The following is an 18,666-nucleotide window of genomic DNA, read 5'->3' on the forward strand; positions in this document are numbered from 1 at the left end:
AAGCTAGAGTACTTGCCCTCCCAATTGGCCAAGCACTCTTCCAGCCACAGATTGCAGAGCAACTGTCTGACTGGGGAGGCGGCAACCAAGGGAGGGCGGCAAAGGAAACAGCAGAAGGATGAAAAGCAAAGAACGAGGAAAAGCCAAATGCATGCATAAGTCATATATACATAAAAAGCCCCCAACAGGCCGGCAATCGACATAGTTCGAATACACCCCCAGTGGGTGGAATTGTGCAGACTTAACAGAATATTGTTCCAAAAGTGACAAGACAGGAAAACAAAAGATAGCAGACCAGACTAAGGCGCGGTGCGGGAGCCAGGCTGGTCGGTGGAGATGGCGTCGCCGGCTGAAGGAGTGGCCGGCAGGCGGGTCTCGGCTTGGTCACCACCGGTGGCAGGCGACGCACTCGCGCGTGACATGGTGCTGGAAGCGCGGTCAGGCTGAGGCTGGTCGGCCGCTCCACCATCCGGCTCGGCGTCTTCACCCTCCTCCCCCTCCTCCTCCTCGCCCTCGTCGCTGGAGTCGATCTCCTCCGCCGAGTCTTCACCGTCCGCCGGGTTCAGCCCGAACCACTCCTCCGGCTGGGCGACACCGTTGTCATCTACCTCAGGGGCGAAGACGTTGGTGTCGGTGTAGTCGGCGATCGCCGAAGCCCGCCGGATGATAGCCGGCCGCGCCGGTTCCAGCTCCGTGTCGGCTTGCTGCCGCCAGGTAGCCAGCTGGTCCGGACTCAGGCCGGGGTACCAGGCCTTGACGAACTCCAGCGCCCGCCTGGCGCCGGACCGAGCCGCCGAGGCCTTCCAGGCTTCAAAGCGGCCGACTGCCACCTCCAGCCAGTCGGCAGTCCGACTGGGGGTGCGAGGAACCACTTCGCCGGGCTAGAGGGCGGCCAATACTTGCGCCCCGGCACGCTGAAGCCGGCGGAGCAGTCGGTGAGCCGGCTGGAGACGGGCCTGGATCGCCAAGAGCTGCTCCTCCAGCGAACGACCAGCGTTCGGTGCAATCTCGACGCCAGCCTGCCTTCGTGCTTGGCGGCGGGCCTCGATGATCTGGCTGGCGGCGGTAGAGTCTGCTTCGCTTCAGCCCAGCCAGTCGCTTCTGTCTCGTACTCAGCCTGGAGGGCGGCTTCGCGGTCCTGCACCGCCTTCAGAGCCGCCTTGTGGCCCTCCTCCTGGTCGGTCAACCTCTTGGCCAGGCGGTCACGTTCCTGCACCAAGGCGGCAAGCTCGACCTCCTTGGCACGAAGGGCAGTATGAGACTCTCCCAGCTGTGCCCTCAGACCGGTGTTGGCCGCTGTAGGGACGGAAGAAAAAGAAGAAACAATAAGAGGAAGTCGTCAAGGAAGATCCGACCCGACTGCTCAGCTGTCGGCCCGAATCTCGAGGACTACACCCAGTGGGTGCGCTGACGCGCCCCCACGTGAGATAAAGAACAAAGCACTTACCCCGGCTCTCAGTTAGGTCGGCGGTCTTCTGGGTCAGCTCCCAAGCCTGGGAGTTGAAGGCAGCCGCACGAAGATTGTGGTAGTCCTGCAAGACAGACAGAAGAGCGAAGTAAGAACAAGAATAGCAAAGCTAAATCCACTAAGAAGTTCCAAGCCGCCTGCTCAGCAGCCAACTCGAAACTCGGGGACTACACCCAGTGGGTGCGCTCACGCGCCCCCACGGAAGAAACCAAGATCAAGAAGAAACAAGATAAGAAGACTAACCCGGATGGCCGCCCGCATCGCAAGGAATTCGTCGGTGTATCGCCTCAGCGCCATTGCCTGGGCCTGGAGCCGGGTCCGGACGTCCTGCGCGGCCACGTTCATCACGGTCGTCCCTCCGCCCGGCGTCCACCCCGAGGTGGCGCTGGCCACCTCCACATCCTGGGCCGACGAGCTGGAGCCCGCGGCCGGCTGCGGCTCCAACGCAGCCTTTTGTGGCTCTGACGCAGCCTTCCCCGCGCGCCGGCTCGGCGGCATCCGGACCGCCAGCTCAGTCCTTGCGGCCGGCTCGCCCCACGCCGACTGCGCAGGTGGCAGATCAGGCCGGCCGCCTTGAGCCGCCCCAGTCGGCAGGGTCGGCACCGGCACCCTCTCTAGGATGACGACGTCGTCATCCCTCTCCAGCCCCGGCTGGTCACCACCGGCTTCTTCTGGCGGGGGCTCCGGGGCCCCAGGCGCTGCGACGCGCAGTGGGGTGACCAACAAGGTCCCCTCCGCCATCGCCGCAGCTGCAGCCTCCGCTTGGGCCTTGGCTGCGGCGTCGGCGCGCGCCTTCGCCGCCTCCTCCTCCTGCGCCGCCTGGGCGGCGGCTGCCTTCCGTGCCTCCGCCTCCCATGCCTCCCGCTCCTCCCGCACCTCCCGCGCGTTCCGTTCCGTCGCCGCCAGAAGGTCGGCACGGGGGTCCACGCGGCGAGTGGTGCTCCCAGATCCCCTCGGCGACTCAACGACGGAGGCGGCAGCCGCCCGCTCGAGCGACAATGGAGCTCTGATTGTTTGGAGAAAAAGACAAGGATTCAGGAGCCACCAGAGAAAAGAAAAAAGAGTACACGAAGGAGTTTGAACTTACGCCGACACCGTCTGTGGTTTCTTCACCGCCTTGCGGAAGGGAGCCGCCTTCGCGGCCGCCTCCTCCCGCCTGGTCGCTGCCGCCCCGCCCCTGGGTTTCTTCGTCCGACTGCCGAACAAACCCTGCGCGGCATGACGCTTTTGCCCGCCGCCCCGAGCAGGCGGTGCAGCGGAGGAACCCGCGCCGCGGCCAGACGCCGGCTGATGGCGCGGGACGACTTCGGCCTCGTCGTCGTCCGGCCAATCGTCGAAGCTGACTCCGTGCCTGGAGCCGCCTGCTTCGCCGCCGGCTTGGCCACCGCCCGGCTCGGTGTTGTCGTCCATAGCAGCCGCCCCCAAGTCGGGGTCCTCCAGATCATGCTCCGTCCGGTCCGGGACGAATCGGCGCTCCGCGTTCGACCCGCCTGCAGGCCGAAGAAGAGGGCTCTGTCGAAAACAAGCCGACTAGTCAGAGTCGGCCAAATGGAACTCGGCAACAAAACTGAGAGAAGAAGAAGAGACAAGGAGAACATACCGTAGGCGGCGGATTGGCTCGGCAATATGGCTCCTTGCCGAACTGCCACTCTGCGGAGAGTTTGCAGTTCGCAAGGTAGTTCAGCATATATGCCACCTCGTCATGCGGCATGTCCTTGGTACACATCCGGCTCGGATCGAGCTGGCCGCTCATCTAACAGATCAGATGAGCGCGGCTCTGGAGCGGGAGTACCCGGCGCGTGACGAAGGCGGCCAGCAGGTCGGGCCCCGACAAGCCCTCCGACTGGATCATCACTCGCACTCGGGCGACGGCTGCGTTTCCAGCCGGCGTCAGCGTCATGGCCCGGTATGACCACTGGGGCCGCCTGCCCACCGGTGGGCCGGCTACGTAAGCCGGCAGATTGACGTACTCGCCCTGCGGGGTGACGTTCCTCACGTAGAAGTAGGACTTTTGCCATAGCTTCACCGACTGGATCAGCGTTATGACGGGGAAGGGGTTGTCGGCAGCCACCCTCCGCATCGCGATGAAGGCACCACTCTGAGCCGGCATGCCTTGCATGCGCGTGCCCAGCTTGGACTGGAAGAACTCCCCCAGAGCTCGAGAGTAGGGAGGACGCCGAGGTAGCCTTCGCACAAGGTGACGAAGGGGGACAGTAGCACCACCGTGTTCGGAGGAAGGTGGTGCGGCTGGAGTTGGTAGAACTCGAGCCATGAGCGAAAGAAGGCGCTCACGGGCAGGCCGATGCCGCGCAAGAAATGCGAGCGGAAGACTACCCGCTCGCCTTCTTGCGGCTCCGGCGTAATCTCCTTCGCCGGCGCGAGACAGACCTCCACCTTGTCCGCGCCGGGCAGCCGCTGCGTCTTGCGGAGGAATTCGACGTGATCCTCGTGGACGTTGGAGCCGTCCCAATCCCCGCCGTATTGCATCGTGGCGTGGGGCTGGCGAGAACGAGCGCGGCGGCAGAGGAGCGAGTGGTGGAAGAGCGCGGCGGCGAGGCGCTGTTGCAAGAAACGGCAGGAGGAAGAAGATGGTGGAAAGAGGAGGAGCGTGCGAGAGCCTGCCGCTCTCCCTCTCCCCCTACTTATAGCTTCGCGAGGTGAAGCCGGGGAGGCCGGACGTGGGATGAGACGTGGGATTAACTGCACCCACTCCCCCCACGCCTCGCGATTATTACGCCCTAAAGGCGTGCCGAAACCGCCGCAAGGAGACGTGCGGGCGGTTTCGGGCTGCAGAGAATCCACGCCTGGGCCCGGGCGTGGGTGTGGTGGGCCCCCGCCCTGCGATGACGTCCCGTCGCGCGCGTGGGCTGGCAGGCTTTTTAGCCAAGAGAGGCCACATGGTTCGCAGGCGGCAAGTGGCCGGCCCGCGGACCGGTGCACGCGCTGGCGAGCTTCCGCCCTCCGACTCCAAATTTTTTGGCCAAGACGGCGCGCCTAACCAAAGCCGGCTCCCAGCTGCCGGCTTGTCAAGATAGGAAGCTGATCGAGCTTCTCGACTCCTACCCAACCTCGAAGCCCAATCAGCTTCGGGGACTACTGTCGGAGTAAATAGCCACGGGTAGCCTAACCGACTGCCCCTGGCTCTTCAAAAAATTATCAGGCCGTTTGGGCCTTCAAGCATTTCAAGCATTGGGTCGCCTTCCCCGGCCGGCTACCTCTGAAGCCGACTCCCAGAAGGCGTCCCAGCCTCAGCAACCTCCCCCCAAGATAACCACATGGTGGCCGACTCCAGGAAGCCGGCCATAGAGGACGCCGACTCCCCCGAGCCGGCCACGAAGAACGCCGACTCCAAGAAGCCGGCCAAGACCGCACCCACCAAAACTACACCCACATAACGGTGACAAGACGGGGTGTGGCCACAGTGCGGCCCACTACCCCCGAAGCCCGAGGCAGGCATGGCCACAGGACGCCGTACGGGTCGGCCATCTCCCGTCCGGCTCGGCACTGTAGCCATGCTGGCCTCAACGTCACCCACGACAGACGCCAGTACGGCCGACGGGCGGCGGGCCCCTTTAGCCAGAGAGAGGCGCGAAGGCGGCCCGGCCTCCCCTAGTCGGCCAAGGGCGTAGCAGGCCCCCAGAAGCCGGCTACCCCTTCCCTCGAAGCATGTGCCACATTAAGGAGACAAGACGAGGTAAGGCTACAGTGAGAGCCCTCGAGGCGGCACACTGTAGCCACGCTTACCTCGACGAAGCCCTCGTCATCAGGGACGAGGCTACAGTAAGCAGCCGCCGACAAGACCCTAGGCATTGGGGACGGCCTGTCGACCAAGAGGCCGGCAGCCGGCGGGAGCCACCAGTCGGCGGGCCCCAGCGGCCGGCGGAGAAGCCGGCGAGCGCAGACACTGATGACTGGGACCAGCACCCAGCCGGATTACAATTATACCCCCGGGGGGTAGGCCTATATAAACCCCCCGGGGCACCCATGCAAAGGGTTGGCTTCTTAGAGTTACACACACACCATAGAGAGAGGGAAGTGAGAGCTAGCCTTGCTCTTCTTCTCCCTTGAACCCAACAGCTCTAGGAGCAATTGTAGCTACTCTTTCCGATCTAGTGATCATGCGGAGACCCCGCAGAGCAGGGCTAGGGGAGTTATCTCCTCGGAGAGCCCCGAACCTGGGTAAGATTCACCGGCGGGCATGTCTTCGCCTCATCCCGTTTCCAGGCACCGGCGACGTCTTACTGGCACCCACTATGATAAGCCACCCGTTGGCATATGTCGCACCTACCACCCGACACCATCGAAGACATGAGCCCGCCACAGTCTCTCAAGGAGATGCAGAAGCTAGCGGGGCGAGTGACCGCGTTAGGGCGTTTCATCTCCAAGCTAGGTGAGCGCGCCTTGCCCTTCTTTAAGCTCAAGAAGAAGAAGAAGGGCACGTTCGAGTGGACCCCGGAGGCCGATCGGGCCTTCCAAGACCTCAAAAAGTACCCCACCAGCCCCCCGGTGATGGTGGCACTGCGACCTCTTGAGCCTCTGGTACTCTACCTTGCCGCCACCCCGTACTCCGCCAGCTCGGCGCTGGTGGCGGTTCGGGAGGAACGCCAAGACAAGGGTGTGCCGCGCCAAGCCAGAGCTGATGCAGCGCCGGGTCAGGAAGGTGCAGCAGGGCCATCAGCAGTGGAAGACCAAGCTTAGCAAGGCAACGTCGCAGAAGCTCCTGAGGACGGTCAGGTCTCAGGAAACCCACCACCTCAGGATACGCCCCAATCTCCGCAGGACCCGAGCCTCGTCCGCATGCTAGCCCTCGTTGAGCACCCAGTGTACTTCGTCAGCACCATACTGCGGGACGCAAAGGCGTGCTACCCCATGCCGCAAAAGCTCCTGCTTGCACTCTTGGTGGCCTCGCGCAAGCTGCGGCACTACTTCCAGGGCCACCCCATCAAGGTCATCTCAGCCTACCCATTGGAGAGGGTACTCAGGAGCCCTAACTCAGCCGGAAGGGTCGCTGAGTGGAACATCGAGCTACAAGCGTTCCAGCTTGAGTTTAGCACTACCAGGGTCATCAAGGGAGCCACGCTCGCTGACTTTGTGGCAGAATGGACAGATGCCCGGCTCTTGAGGAAGGAGAAGACCGGTCCACCTCCCCAGGAAGTGAGGCACCAGACGGCTAGGTCATGTATTTTGATGGCGCCTTCGCGCACCAGGGCGCGGGGGCTGGAGTAGTGCTCATCTCACCCACCCAGGACAAGCACTACTACGCCGTGCAACTCTGTTTTCAGCATGGCGAGAAGGTCTCCAACAACAAAGCAGAATACGAGGGCCTCATAGCCGGCCTGAAGGCTGCGGCGGCTCTAGGGGTGAAGCGCCTTACCGTTAGAGGCAACTCGCAACTCCTCATCAACTTCTCCAACAAGATATATGAGCCAAAGGACGAGCACATTGAGGCCTACCTCGCGGAGGTGCGCAAGATGGAAAAGCAGTTCTCGGGCCTGGAGCTACAGTACGTGCCTCGGGGCACCAACAAGGAAGCCGACGACATCGCCAGGAGAGCATCCAAGCGGCAACCACAAAAGCCCGACGTCTTTAAAGAGCGACTCTTCAAGCCATCAGCTACGCCACCTCTTTCAAGCATGACTCAGTCTCAGGAGGAGCTCCCACAACCCCCGGCCACAGGAGCCCCGGCTTGTGGACCGACCACAGGAGCTCGGCTGCTCTTGGCGCCCGAGCCTCAGGAGGAGTGCTGGACCAAGGAATTCAAAGAGTACCTGATGCACGGGACGCTGCCGGAGAAGGAAGAGGACGCGGAGTGCGAAGCCACGGCATACTGTATCCAAGACGATGAGTTATACAGGAAGCGACCGAACAATGTCACGCTGCGCTGCGTCTCCAGCGATCAAGGAAGTGAGTTGCTGATTGACATACACGGCGGTGACTGCGGACACCACTCGTCGTCACGGACCCTTGTTGGCAAGGTGTTCCGCAGTGGGTTCTATTGGCCTACAGCACTCAACGACGCGGCCGAGCTGGTGAAGTCCTGTGAAGCTTGCCAAATCCACGCCAAGCAGATCCATCAGCCTGCACAGGGCCTCCAAACCATCCCGCTCATGTGGCCGTTTGCGGTCTGGGGGCTGGACATCTTAGGCCCGTTCCCTCGAGCGCCAGGAGGCTACCGATATCTCTACGTCACCATTGACAAGTTTACCAAGTGGGCGGAAGTAGAGGCCGTCCGTACCATTCCAGCCGGCTCTGCTATCAAGTTCATCAAGGGCCACGTGAGCCGCTTCGGGGTCCCCAACCGCATCATCACAGATAACGGCTCGCAGTTTACTGGCAACCTTTTCAAAACCTACTGTGCTAACCTTGGAACGCAGATCTGCCACGCTTCGGTAGCACAACCCAGGAGCAATGGCCAGGCCGAGAGCGCCAACGCGGAGGTCCTGAGGGTCCTCAAGACTAGGACCTTCAAGAAGAAGCTAGAGGCCTGCGGAAGGGGCTGGCACGATGAGCTCCAGTCCGTGCTGTGGTCCATCCGCACCACCGCCACCAAGCCAACGGGCGAGACTCCATTCTTCCTCGTCTATGGAGCTGAGGTAGTCCTTCCTCACGAGGTCAAGCATCGCTCTGCATGGGTCCTAGCGTTCGACGAAATGGAGCAAGACGCCACGTGGGGGATGGATCTCGTGCTGGGGGAGGAACGTCGTCGCGAAGCTGCATTGAGGGCGGCAAGGTACCAACAGGCGCTGTGGCGATACCACTATCGCAACATCCGCTCCAGGACGCTCGAGGTGGGTGACCTTGTCCTGAGGCGGGTCCTCTCCAGGGAAGGGCTGCACAAGCTTTCGCCCATGTGGGAGGGCCCGTTCAGGGTCGTTCATGTCTCCAGGCCGGGTGCAACGCGCGTGGAGACGCAGGATGGGACACCCATCCAGAATGCGTGGAACATCCAGCACCTCCGGAAGTTCTATCCATGAAGCAAGGCCCAGAGCCGGAGAAGCAAGGCCCAGAGCCTGAGAAGCAAGGCCCAGACCCTGAGAAGAAAGGCCCAGAGCATGTGAAGAAGGCCGGGTGCCTGTGAAGAATCGCCGCCCGTGACACTCTCACGTAATAATGAGTTGGGGCTGTACACGCCCCGGAGTCTCTGGAGCGCCGGCCTCAGGCCCTGGGGCTCCCTCCCATGCCTAGTGGACAGCAGTTAGCTCCGCGCTGGTGAGAAGACTTGAAGACTAGATTAGGTGCCGGACGCGGCTTTTCATTTACTTTCCGTAGTTGGCTCGCTTTTCCTTAATCAAAGTTTGCCTTTGGTTTCCTTGCTGATTTGGATCCCTCGCCTTGCACTGCATTTTTCTGGCTCGAATCCGCTCGTGTTCTCTGTCTCGCACGCCTCGCGAGGGGGCTAGGCAGGTGCCCTCGTGAGCTTTTTCTCTCCTTTCTGCCTTCTCGCGAGCCACCCTCGTTCGAGCCCAAAAGCTGGCGCATCTCTCCTAGTCCGTGCCCCTCGGGTACCGCGACACAAGGCGCTGGGTCAGGGCCAGGATGAATGGCAAATCTTTCGGCGCATCTCCTAACGAGCTTTTCACAATTTCTGAGCGAATGCAGGCCACCGTGGCAACATGGATGCGCGGAAGTAAACGCCTCGCGAGGAAGAGGGCGTCCTGAGTATGCCAGGTTAAGTTATCTTTGCACAAAATAATGACACGGCACGGGAACAACACGCATACTGTTATAACCAAGGAACCATAGTTCGATACACGCCTCCCTGGGCCCATACTGGTTTCATTCTTGATGCAGGAAAAGAGTAAACCAAAAGCAGCGCAGCAGCGATCCGCGAAGGCAGGCCCCTAGCGCTACCACGAGCCTAGCCGGATCCTTCCTCACGCTTCACGGAGGCGCGGCAACGAGACGACCCTCTGCGGCCTTCAAAGCAGGCGCGGCGGCGCGGCGACTGGTTGTAGCCACCACTGCTGGAGCTGTCGCCGAAGAAGGAGCCGCCGTAGCTGGACGAGACATGGTCGTCGCCGAGGGCGGGCTCGCCCCCGTCCTCGTCGCGACCGTCCCCAAGGCCGAGCACCTCCTCACCGTCGTTCACCTCTGGGCAGCACCTGGCGCGGCGACCATCTTCCCCAAACACACTCACATAGAGGGTCGATCCCCCATCGTACCTGAAGTGGAGGGTGCACCGCCTGCCCAGGCCGCGCGTGCGGGCGAATGTCTGCCAACCACGGGCCAGGGCTATGTTGCCCGCGGCGGAAGTCTCGACCGCTACCCAAGAGGCCTTGCTGCAGCAGCCATTCGCCTGCAACCAGAGTCTGCCGGGACCAGAGGCCGGCAGTTCGTCGGCAAAGAAGCGCGGAAGTTGGAGCCAGGTGCAGGCCGGGTTCTCCGACCAGACGACGAACTCCGGCGACACCTCCGCCGTGTGGAAGCACGAGCGAGGAGGCCGCGCCATCATAGCACGCCTCACCTCATCAACTGGACCACCATGGCTGGGATGACCCACTCCCCGTGCCGTGGCGCTGTCTCGACGATGGGCCACGGTGGGGGTCGCAGCATGCTTGCGCGGGCGGCCACGGACGCGCTTGGGCGCTAGGGAGCCGGGTCCCTCGCGAGGGGCCTTCCCCTTCTCAGCGGAGGAGAACTTCCTTCGGGGTGCCATGGATGTCGCTGCAGGCGATGCGGCGAGGAGGAAGGAGCAAGCAAGCGAGGAAGAGATGGGCGATGGGGGCTCCGCCCCCTCCCCATTTATAGCAAGAGAAGGCCAACCGGCGTCTCCCACGATCGCAGGTAATGAGGGTTTTCCTTGCTTGTCGCAGGGACTTGTCAAGTCGTGCAGTTGCCAAGGCAGTGTGGGGAAGCGGAGACGCCCACGTCCAATCAACCACCACGCGTCGGCCGAGGCCGCAGGCTTTTGGGGCCCGCGGTGATCCGAACTTGACCCTTGGCTTCGCCGCGAAGCCAAGCCCGAGCGCACCTTGGGCCCGGGGGCTACTGTCGGCGTTCTGGGAATGGGGGTCCCCAGACTTGCCTGCCTGCGGCCCACAGCGCAGCTGAGCTAGCAGGCCGTACGGCCCATCTTCATCAACAAGGCATCCCAGACCCTCGCGAGGGTCCAAGCCTCGCGGGGCGGACGATGCTAGACATCCTCTGGAGTAGCCTAGTCAGGCAGGCTCACGAGGAGCGGAGATATCAAGGCGGGGCCAAACTCACGAGGCCCTCGTGACGTGAGCCATGACGCATCGCACCAGGCGGGCGCCAGCGCACACAGCGTCCTTGTTTCCTCTTTGGTGCTAAGGAGGCCAGCGCAGGCGAAGAGTATCGAGGCATCAGGCAAAGGTTGCTATATTGGTGCAACGAGACCAAGACCAGGAGGACGGTGAGACGGAGGTCATCGTGGAGCCCAAGACGGCGTCACCACCAGAGCTTTCGCAGGCGAAGACCGCTTTTGTCAGGATAGCTTGTACTAGCTGTGCCCCTTCAAATTTGCCCGCCGTTGTTGGCTCCCTTCCCGCTCGATATTTGGGAAGAGGACCAGGGCCTATATAAGTTGAGCTAGCCACCATAGTAGAGGCATCTCATCTTAGCTTGATCCAACCCGATCGAATCCTCACGCCACAAGTTCATACGCACAAGAACACCTCAACCTCAGGAGGCTGTTCTTCCCTTGTACTGCTCATCATCAGCCGAAGAGGCAATCCACCACCACCACACTGGAGTAGGGTATTACACCACAACGGTGGCCCGAACCAGTATAAACCTCGTGTCTTTCTGTGTTGCGAGTTGGTCGAGTTCGTCCGTGAGATCTTAGCGAGGTAGGGCGTAGATCGGTAGGAGGGAAAGACTTCGCGCGCACCCCAGTGTTCGAACCTTAAGGGTTTGCCGGAACCCCACATCCGACAAAGTGCGGCACTATTCCCGGATGGCGTAACGTAGGCACATTTTCTCGGCCGTGGTGTAGCATATGCCATGGTACTAGTTCTTTTCCTACTACTGTATACGTGCAAAAACTGGCACTGTCAGATACATATCTTACGCTTGTCGTTCGACAAGAATAGCCTCCTGGCGAGCTATAGACTAGTCTTTTTTCAGACGCATTACACCTATCTCTTGGGACTTCTCGCACGCACCATCACTGCTCCCTAGGTCGATGCCACCCACATACAGTTGTACTCTGAGAAGAGGTGCACGCTCGCACTCGTCCTCTCTCACAGATGCATCTCTAGCTACGAATTGTAGTGTTCTCAACCATCTGATTGGCTCTATCATAGGTTTCACGTTGCTCCTTGGCCTTGAGATTGAGATGTTTGAGTGGTGCGCATGCAGTCGGGTGAGTTGTTCAAGTATACACACAACCAGGCCCTGGTTGGTATCCGCGCCTCGACTTTGGCTAGTCATAGTGGAGAGTAACATAGACCAGTTACTAGTCTATGTTACTAGTACCTTCATAGTGGGTTGTGTCATATAGTATAAGCATAGTTTTGCTCCATGGTGCAATCCATTGATACTACTACTGTACAAATGTATACATTTTTTAAAGGCTAGCGGGCGGGGTAGTCTAGCTTGGTCCTTTTCACGAGAGGCGAGGGCCTTTGTGATTTGACGGCTCATTACTGCTGGAAGGCGGGGCCTTGTGATTTGACTACTCGTATAAATGTGCCGACGACCTGAGGAGGAGCAAAGAACCGTGCGTTATACTCAAGTTTTCCACTGTAGTACGATGGAGGAGCACGAAACACGGCAGCCCAGTGCCATATCCTCAACTCTCTACTCTTATTATATATTACTAGCAAGAGGCATTGTTCTATGGCGATAAAGAATGATCTAATTTGCTAGTCATCTCATTTTTAGCATTGTTCTATTCATGCCTCGCAGAGAAGGTGACACGTGCGGCGAAACACCCGAAGCAAAATAAGAAACACAGGAGCAAAATAAGAAGGAGGATTATCACCCCAAAAAAAGAAGGAAGACCCACACACAAGTCTGGGGCACTGCTCTCACTACATGAAGGGTTTCTGGCCGCGGAGTCGTAACTGCTTCTTCATCGCCTCCATGACCTCCATCTCCTTGCGCGTCTCCTCCGCCATCTTCATCATTGTGTCCATGACGCGGGATTTCTCGACGCGAGCCTTAATCATCTGTTCCACGGCCGCATTACATACCTTGACAGCAGCCGGGTGCTTGATGCGGAGCTTCGCCAACTCCTCCTTCTGTTCCATGACGAGGGCCTGCAACATCTTCATCGAGGAACTACTATTCTCATGCAGCTTCTTCCAGCCGGCTTTCTCCTCCTTCAGCAGGTCGAGCTCGTGGCAGAGCTTCGCGTTGTCCTCCTGACCTTGCAGGATTTCGCCGGTCGCCTTCTTCTCCGAGGCAATGCTCTTCTTCAGCAGCATCACCAAGCCGACGGTCAACTCCCCCTGCTCATTGAGCTCAGCGGGCATGTCGTCGAGGCTCTCCTTCAGCAGCTCCACCAAGCCGTGGATGAACTCCTTCTGCTTATTGAGGTGCTTATTGAGCTGATCGGGCATGCCGTCGAGGGATAACGACTCCAGCGCCGCCAGCTCGGCATGTTCGCCTCCGCGTCTAGGGCGCTCCTGGGAGCCATCGCCTGCCCGTGAGAGATCTTTCGAGGTCTCTGCGTGGCGGCGAGCCCTCTCTTTTTTTTCCGCGGCCTTGGTTGCCGCTCCCCATCTACGAGTAGTTATCGACCTAGAGCTCTGCACACCGGCCATGGCAAGGACGGACGAAGAAGCAGGACTTATGAGGAGGAAGGTAGAGTAATTTTCGGTTAGGTAGTTCCCCTTTTTATAACCTAAGTACTAGCACTAGTACTAAAACCTGCATAGTGGGAACATGTTCAGGTTTCGTACGTACTGGTAGGTGTGAGCAGGCTTGCACTTAATTGTAGCACTAGTACTTTCGAATGTGATGGGAACAAGGTAAAGATTAATTGATGGCTTTTGGTTTCAAGGCCCGAAACGGCTCCCGATGAGTTTAGTGGAACATAAATTTGAAGTAGACTCCACTGCTCAGATGCGTAAATATTATGTTACTGTCAAAAATTGGCACAAAATACAAAGGAGACCAATGGAAGTACTAGTAGCAACCCATGATTTAACTACTCGCATGCGCGAAGTGGACTAGTAATGTCTTTCTTCCGCGCTCACGTCCACTCAATTTGCATGCGCTGTATTAATTGACCATCAATGAAGTGAAGGACTTTACACGTGTCAAATTATCACATGGGGTGGATCTTGGTACAAAATTGCGTCCGCCCGTGTACCCGCGTGTGCGTGCGAGGGAATGAGTGCGTGAGTGCACATCTTCGCTTCGTGCATGTACCGCCAGTGTGGCTCAGGGAGGACGAGTACATTCTTCTAGAACCAGCAGCCCGTCACTATGATCAATCCACACAAGGATGTCGCGACAACGCCTCCACATGTGCCACGTGCCCACGTGGCTTCATGAACTGTAAGAGAGACACTGTGTAGCGTGCCATTGTGTTTTGCACATACTCGAAGTACTAGTAAGGTACACGTGCATTGCACGCATCAGATTTTGCAACCAAATTACTAATAAATACCACGCCGTAGCATGTAAGCTCTGGTTCATATATGCCTGGTGTAGACCTATGTTTAATTCTTATAGTTCATCTCATTCAAAATCAATTAGTTTTTATAAAAAACCTAGGGCCTCTGTGATTCGTAGGATTTCCAAAACGTGTGAATAGGAAGAACATGGGATTAGAGTGGAATGTTGTCTTGAATCCTACAGGATGGTACGAGTGTTTGATTGTGCATAGAAAACACGCATAATTCTTTCAAAGAGGTTTGAGTGGATGGGATGTTTCCTACGAAATCTAGTGCAAATGAATCATATGGAAAAATTCCTATGGTTTACAATCCTGCGTATCAAACAACCAAGATAGGAAAAATTCCGAAGGATTAGAATCCTCCAAAATTCCTTCGAGAATCCTTTGAATCGAAGAAGCCCTTAATCTATTTTATGATTCATGGAATTGTGCGTTGTAAAGCATAAAGTATAAACAAAGAATGCCAATTCAACTAGAAAAAAAGTTTGGGCAGTTACGATACGGAAGATTCTAGAACAAAGGAGAACCACTGTTGTTTTCAGATTTTTGCATTATGCTTAAGTTCAACCATGGAGTATGCTAGATTACACGTGTGGAAAAATCCGGTGGGGGCTAGAAGTTGGTGCGAGGGGCCGAGTGGAGGGAGACTATGAAGGAGTGCACAACTGCGAGAACGATATTTAGAGAGAGGGGGCGAGAACGTGCGCTGTTGCGCGCAGTGGCGGAGCCATGAAAAATGTCCCATGAGCTAGGGGGCCAAGCATTGCTAATCCTTTACGAGGAGGGCCAATTCATCAACTTAAACTATTTTTACCAGCAATTATCTAATGATCACATTCATATTAGCCTTGATATTTAGTGATGTTAGGGGGCAGGGCCCTTGCTGCCCCTGTCTTGGCCATTGTGCGCGCGTCAGAGAGATGAAGCGGAAGGCATGGATCATGAGAGGGGGGCGTTGGATATATAATTAATGTGAGTGTATTAGCTATATATGTAATCCTATATAGAGAGGTATAGATTGATCGATGTGGACGTGGGAAAGAGGGTGAGACCTCACTAGATATATATAGATTGATCGGTTTATGTGGAAAACTATGAAAGACCTAGCTATACACACACACACATAGAGGAACATCGATCATTACGCATGCACGTCAGAGATAAAGAATGCCCGATATGATGGAGAGGCGTATGTGTGTGTGTGTGTGTGTGTGCCCTCATGGGAGACCGACCTAAAGAAAAAGATTGCATGTGTGCGATGGATAATGCCGACTGGTAGTGTGTGTGCATGCATGAACGAGACAAAGTTAGTGGTACAATTATAAAGAGAAGATCAATGTGTGGGTGTAAAAGACTAGGTGAGGTAATAATCAATGTAAAGTTGAATTCAAATATTTGAATAAGAGATCATGAGGTTTGAAACCCATGCATGCATGAATATAACGCAGATCTGCATGGTGTGGTTTGGAAACGAGCATGTTGCAATGTATACACATTGAACAAGGTCAGATTGGTTTGAATCTGAGATACCGATGGCAGACATCGTTTGGCCACATTGCATCCGTGCATGGACAAACTATTCTAATTGGAGATGATGGGTGGCTTTCGCATCACATATCTATATCTATACCCCTATATATATATTATATTTTATATTTTTATATAGTGTGCGGATAACTTTAACTTTGAAAGATGGTCGTTGGATGAGGCAAATCCGATGATGCAGAGCTGGCAAATTTGTGCACTACTGGCTGTTGGATATCATCTAGATTCCACCAGATTTTGCCACATGTACAATCTAGAAGACTCTATGGTTGAACTTAAGCATAATGCACAAACCTCAAAACACAAGCACTTCGTCTTTGTTCTAGAATCTTCCGTATCATAATTTCCCAAATGTTTTTCTACATGATTGATTTTTACTCTATGCCTTACAACGCACAATTCCATGAATCTTAAAATAGAATAGCTTTCTTATAAAAACTAGATGATTTTGAATGAAATGAACTATAAGAATTAAACGAACATCTACATCATGCATATATGACTCAAAGCTTACATGCTATAATATGGTATTTATTCATAATTTGGTAGCCAAATCTCATGCGTGCAATGCATGCTTACCTTACTAGTCTAAATGGTGTCTGTGTGTGTGTTGTGCGTGTTAAACACATTGTACGTAGTATATCATACTAGTCTAAATTGTCTTTTTTTGGTTACACATTAAGCTTGTTCTCCCGAAATTTCAAGCCGCGCCTTGTTATGCCGAAATTTCAAGCTAGCGTCTCTGTCTATCGTGCTGCGAAACTCCCGCCTCTTCAACCAGCGCCTTGTTAGCCCGAAATATTTAAGATATATATTTGTCTCGCTGTGCTCCGACAACTCCCTCCATCTCAACCCGCGCCTTGCTATTCCAAAATTACAACGTGTGCGAAAACTCCCACCTCCTGTGAAATCCCGACATGTGAAATGCCAGTGACTGAGCCGAAAGAACCGCCTCAAATCGGTGGGGGTACTTTCGTAACTTACCCCACATTTCGGACAAGCGCGTCCCTAAGCCATGGTTCCCCACTCCCATCCCATCCGCCCACCCATTCGTACACCGAGGCCGGCAAAACCCACGAAGCCCCACACCTTCCTCCGCCCGCCACCCAACCGGAGCCTCTTCCCCGACGACGTCGTCCATAGCAACACCTCGACGTCCCTCATCCACCGTACCGGATGACGATCCGTCGTCGATCTGGTCGTCCCGCCGGTTCAGCCACCCCATCCTCCACCTCCAAGGAGCTGCCCCGACGTTCCCCTCGTCTTTCGCGCCACCTCCATTCCCACACTGCCATCTTCACCTGCACCACTGAAAGAGCATCATCATCTCCGTTTCCTCGGATGAAGCTGCGGCCTAATCGGCGCCACCAAAGAGGTTCTACACTAATCGCCACATTTTATTCTTGATTCGATCTCACGGTGCTGCCTGCGCTCGGTCCCGAGCCGACACGGCGCAGCTCCTTCCACGGCAGCGTCACCGGCCACTTCCTCCACGGCGTCGCTCCCTCGGCGGCGACGTCCACATCAGTAGGATCTACTGCTGCTTTACCTCTCGCTCGCACTGCTGCTGTGCTCTTGCTCTTGGTCCCCTGCCTGGTCTGCTCTTGCTCTTGCTCGCGCTGCTACTCTCGCTCTTGCTCTTTCTCTTGCTGCTGCTCTCGCTCTTGCTCTTGCTTGCGATGCTGCTCCGATTTAGCTACACTTCAGTCGATTGAATCGACTTTTAGGTCAGTCGATTTTCAGGGGGTGGGGGCTCGCCAGAGTTAAGGAAGAACCAGCCGCATCGGGGAGGAGGGCTCGCCGGAGAGGTACCCCACTACCTATCTTAGGGTTCAGGGTGGGGGAGGTGGTCGCCGGCGGTGGTGGGGCGGTGGCGTGGGGATCGCCGGAGAAAAAGCTTGGCACGGGGGGGCCTACAGGGATGGCCGGTGCGGCGGTGGACCAGTGGTGGGGAGTGTTTTCAGGGCGGGCGGGGCGGCACACCGCCGGCCGCGGGCGGCGGGGGGGCGGCTGTTTGGCCGGTGGTGGCTGGCGGCTCAGGGGGGTGGAGGTTGAAGATGAACTAAAGGCCCTTGATTTCGTATCCAACGGCTGCAAAATCGACTGACCAGAGATGAAAAAGTCAGTCGACAGACTTGTAGCCTCACCTCTAGTGCGTTCAGTTTCGAGAGTAAAATTCAGTTTCGACAGCAAAATTCAGTTTCGGCAGTTAAGTTCAATTTCGACAGTTAAATTCAGTTTTGACAGTTAAGTTCAGAGATAAGCGGCTCATGTATACATCTAGCACTTTGTGGTTATGTATTTTACGTCATCTATTGGAGATGCTATTGGAATCCACTTAGGTTAACGTTGTCTCTCTTGTCCCGCTTCAGCCTCGACGTCTTACAACTCACCGGAGCTGCTCCAACGATGAAACCCTCCATCACAGCGGAGCAGCACCTCGGGCTCCATCTCCAGACGCCTAAGATCTTCTTCCCGTCCTCCGACAGCCAAGTCAGCCGGAGCAACCTCACCGGCCAACCCAATCACGCTGAGATCGACATGGCTTCGCCAAAGAGGTTGTACACTTCTTGTGGTTTGACTTAATCTCAACATGCTTCTTTGGATCCTGTGATCTTCCAATTCTTGTGAACCAAACACCCAGATTGGCAGAAATCATGTGCTTTTAAATTCTCTGTTTTGCACATGCATTCCTATCCTATTCCTATCTATTTCCAATCCCTGCATTGTTAGAATCCTCAAATTCAAACAAGCCCTTACAATTAATTCTGTTACAGATATGTGTCAAAGAAAACCTTCTGTGGTTTATCCTGCTCCTGCGGTGATGTGTCCCACCCCAGCTCAGCTGCTCCAAGGATGGAAGGGTTCACCACAGCAGGGATCCGCTCTCCAAACTGTCTTTTGCCACCACAGATCTTCTTCCCCGCCGCCGGCAACCATGACAATTGCATTACCATCATCAATTGAGCAGATGACCTTGAGGACTACACGGGTCCGCAAGAGAGGTCGCACTCTTTCGTGTCTGCTTATGTTATGCATCGCTTAATATGATGACATGCTACTT

This window comes from Aegilops tauschii, chromosome 3 (assembly GCF_002575655.3).
Source record: "Aegilops tauschii subsp. strangulata cultivar AL8/78 chromosome 3, Aet v6.0, whole genome shotgun sequence".
Classification (NCBI taxonomy): domain Eukaryota; kingdom Viridiplantae; phylum Streptophyta; class Magnoliopsida; order Poales; family Poaceae; genus Aegilops; species Aegilops tauschii.